A 4,707-nucleotide genomic window follows, 5' to 3' on the forward strand; every position below is an offset into this window, starting at 1 on the left:
ACCACCAGAGTGAGAGGGGGGGGGGAGGTTTGAAAAATTGGAAGCTCTCATTAAAGGGTTTAGAGAGGAAACAAGAAAGAGATTGGATGACATGAATATGGGTATGAATAGGCAGGGAAACGATGTAAGGGGGGAAGTGAAAAAGGTCAGAGAAAAATGGGAAGAATGGGATAAAAGTTGGAAGGAGGAGAAAGACAAGGTTTGGGGTAAGCTAGAGAGCATTGAGAATAGACATAGAGAGGTTGACGAACAGAGATCTAGAGAAATAAAACAGTTGGAAGAGCGGGTATCCAGTCTAGAAATTAGGAATGAGCATATGGGGGAAAAACAGAAGATGAGAAAATAGTTCAAGGGAATGAAAAGAACGTCCGAAGTGAGAATGAAAGATTGAAGAAAAGACTCAGTGAGATCGAAAGAAGATTAGAAGGGGAAGAAAGGGCAAAGAGGAAAAATAACCTAGTAGTCAAGAGATTAAAAGTGGAGAGTGAAACAGGAGAAGAAGAAATAACCAATCTTTTTCGAGATATTAGAGTGCAGGTAAGGCTAGAAGGAGTCAAGAGAATAGGCAGGGACAAAGGAAGAAAAAGAAGGAATGTTTCTAGTAAAAGTGGGGAGTGAGGAGGAGAAAAAGAAAATTATGGAGAGAAAAAAATTATTGAGAGGAAGAAGGGAAAGAATTGAAGAAGATCTGACATGGAGGGAGAGGAAAAGGAGATGGTAAATAGAGAAGAGGGCTTGGGTAGAGGAAAAGGGGCCATATGGTATGGATAGAGAGAGACAGGTTATGGATAAATAAGGGGGAATGGTGCTGGGATGAAGAATTAGAAGAATTAAGGAAAAAAGGAAAAAGTCTTGAGGAAGGTAGGGGGAAGGGAGACGAAAAAGAGTCTAGAAATAAATCAGAGGGGTTTCCGAACGGCAAAGGGAAAACAAAATGATGAGGAAAGTAGAGGGAGGGGAAGAGAGAAACGTGAAAATAGCTTTCTGGACAGTAATAAGGAGGTGGACGGAGGAAAAGAAGGAAGAATTGGTTTTAATAGGAGGGGACTTAAATGCATGGACTGGCGAACAAGGGGCAGGGTTATGGGATGAAGAAAAGGAGGCATTTATAAGGAACTCCAAACATAGATTGACGGACAGGGAGGGGACGAAGTTACTAGACATGATAGGAGAAACAGGATGGTTTATATGCAATGGCAATATGAAAGGAGATGAGGAAGGGGAGATCACATTCATTGGAAAGGGAGCATCAGTAATAGACTACATCTTGGCTGAAGAAAGAATGTGGCATAAGATAGGGAGTATGAAGGTAGGGAATGAAATAGGGTCCGAGCACATCTCGGTCATAGTTACACTAAAAAGAGGCGTCAGTAAGCGCGGCAGAGGGAGAAAGGAAAAAGGGTGCGAACGAACACGAAAATGGGAATTTGGGAGGTAGATAAATTAAAAGAGTTTAAACAAAAGATGGAAAAGGAGAAGGTTAGGTATGAAAAAGAGGAGGGAATAGGCTCGTTAATTGAAAGGTTGATGGGGTCCATTGAAAAGGTAAAGGATGTGCTGGGTACTAATGAAGAAAGAGTAGGGGGAAAGAGAGGCTGGTGGGACGAGGAATGCTGGGAGAATAAAGAGAGAATAAAAGAGTGTGTGAGCAAATGGAGAAGAGGGGAAATGTAGAAGGAGGAGTATAACAGGAGGAAAAAGGAATATGAGAAGATGCTGGAAATAAAAAGACAGAGGGGAAAGGAAGAATATAAAGCAGAGGTAGAAAAGGCGATCAAAGAAGGTAGGGTGTGGGATGTGATAAATAGGGATCGAGGGGAAAGGAAGGGCGTTAACGAAGAAGTAGAAATGGAGGAATGGACGGATTATTTTAAGGGTCTATTAGGGGGAGAGCAAAATAAGATCAAAGGGAAAAAGTGTAGGATAGTCCAAGGAGAAATGGAGGAAGGGAACGAGACAACAAGAGAAGAAGTGGATGAGGCAATAAATAGGTTAAAAAGAAACAACGCGACGGGAGAAGATGGGATGGAAAACGAAGCGATGAAGTTTGGAGAAGAAGGGATTAGGGATGGGATGTGGAAGATCTGCAACAAGGTATGGAAAGGGGAAGGTAGGCCGGAAGAGTGGACGACGGGACTGGTGGTACCGCATGTCAACAAAGGAGAAGGAAAGAAGGTAGAGGAATACAGAGGGATCACTCTCATGTCAGTCGGCTATAAAATATATGCAGAAATCTTAAGAAATAGGTTGGAGAGTCAGGTAGAACAAAAAGAAAGTATCCCACATAATCAGACGGGATTTAGAAAAGAAATGGGAACTATAGACAACATCTACGTACTTAAATATTTAGTTACCAGAAATTTGGGGAGAAAGAAAGGGAGTCTAGTCGCTTTGTTCGTAGAATTCAAAGCAGCGTTTGACTCAATGAATAGAAAAGTACTATGGCAGGCAATGAAAGAGAGGAGTGTAGAGGAAAAGTTAGTGGAGAGGATAAAGGAAACTTTTACTGAAACCAGGATTAGGGTGAACATAGGAAAGAAAAAAGGGCAGGTTTTCTGGACAAGCCACGGTCTAAGGCAAGGGTGCCCTTTGAGTCCGTTACTATTTAGTATCCTATTGGCAGACTTAGAGGAGAAGCTAAAGGAGAAAGGGAAAGGAGGAACGGTTTTGGGTAACAACAATCTATACTCTCTAGCATACGCGGACGATGTAGTTCTATTAGCAGATGATGAGAAGGGGATGAACCTAATGATGAGAATCTTCGAAGAGTATGTGGGAACAAAAGAGCTGACGGTGAACGTAGATAAGACAAAGGTGATGTGTAGCAGAAATAGAAAGAGCAAAATAAATTACATTTGAAAGATGAACAGACAAAAAGTGGAAATTGTGGAGGAGTTCTGTTACCTAGGTTTTTGGTTTGAGGCAGAAGGGGGAAACGAGCTGCAGGTGAGGAAAAGAATTGAATGTGCGAGTAAAGTAATGGGCCAAGTATGGGGTATAGGAAAGAGAAGGTTCAAGAACGATTGGAGAATGAGAGTCTGGTTGTTTGATGCGTTGGTGTGGGCGGTATTGTGTTATGGTGTGGAGATCTGGGGATGGAAGGAACATAGGAAAGTTGTGAGCATGCATGAGCGATTTCTGAGGTGTGTAATGGGGATTAGCTGGAGTTGCCCAGGATATATGTTAAAAGAAGAGTTAGGAAGAGAAAATATGGTTACTAGACAAATTAAGAGAGCATGGAGGTTTGAAGAGAAGCTAAAAAGGGCAGAGAGAAGTAAAATTGCACAAGCATGTTTCGGCGAAATTCGGAACAATGAAGCGAGAGGTAATGTGGGAAATTCAAAATAGGAGGAAGACAAGAGAAAAATGAGAAGGGTGTGTAATATTCGAGAAGGGGTTATGGAGTGGCAGGACATAGAGTTAGAGTTATTGGTTAAAAAAGGAGAAGAGAGATGGACAAGGATTATAGATTCGAGGTACAATAGATGGTATATGATGGTCAAAGGGTTGACGGAACCAGAATATCTGCAAAAAATAAAAAAGGAAGAAAAATGGAGTAGAGTTGTACGGTTCAGAATGGGAGAAGGAGTGAGAGCATGCAGATATTGGATGAATGAAGAGGAGAATTTATGTAGAGTATGTGGATACGAAATGGAGTCATGGGCACATGTATTAGAGAGATGTACAGGAGAGGAAGAGGGACAGTTGTGTGTGAATGAGTGTGTAAGATGGATCTTGGATGGTAGTGGACAGGGAGTGATGTGGATGAAGAAATTTTTAATGAAGTAAGGGAAAGCAAGGGAGTAGGGCAGAGCCAAACGGGCGATCCTGAAAAGGGACAGTAAAAAACGAAAATTGTTTTCAATATCGTGGAAAATGCATTTTTTTATGGTAAGAGGAAACGGAAGCCCTGGAAGCTCGCTCATTTTAGGAATTAATATCACTGCTGTTACTATTGTTTATCCTGCGTAATGCGAAAGAGTAGAATATAAGTAGTAGTTAAGTTAGACTAAGGATGGAATTGTCAATATATGTACAGGGAGCGGAGGCCCTCAAACCCGTAAAAGGTAGAGATTAAATACATACATACACTTTTATGCAAAACACTATTTTTCCACTCTGAAAGCTTACGATTATACGCGATGTAAACGTAACCTGCATTCCACAAACCGGTCAATAAGTTGCTGCTTTTTCCCTTTGGTACACTGTTTTCTGCATTTTAACCACCTTTTTAACTGACTAATGGTATTTCTTCACCTTTTTAAGCAATAATTTTGCACCTGGCATATCGTTTTAATTCACTTCTACATTAAAATTGGGTACGATAGTGTACATTTGACCAAAAATATGATCTGAATTTTTAAATGCTCGCTAAGTGTCATGGCGCCTAATAAGAATCCGATCTATGAAAAGCAATATTGGGGTGGCGTCCCATGATTGCAGAATTGCGTTGCGTATTGCTTAATGCGTCAAATAACTAGACATTTCAGACAATCAAAGTGTTTCTCTGAATAACTAGGTGAATATTATTGGCGGAAAAATCTAGTGAATTGACGCATTATGCAAAACGCAACGGAATTCTGCATTCATGGGACGCTACCCTTAGGTATTTTCACTTCAACCATTAGCCAGGGCCGTGACCAGCTGCCCCCCTCCCCAAAATTCCGCGAATTCTAACATTTTCCTATAGATGTGAAAAAAATTTAA

Source organism: Belonocnema kinseyi, chromosome 2 (assembly GCF_010883055.1).
Source record: "Belonocnema kinseyi isolate 2016_QV_RU_SX_M_011 chromosome 2, B_treatae_v1, whole genome shotgun sequence".
Lineage (NCBI taxonomy): Eukaryota > Metazoa > Arthropoda > Insecta > Hymenoptera > Cynipidae > Belonocnema > Belonocnema kinseyi.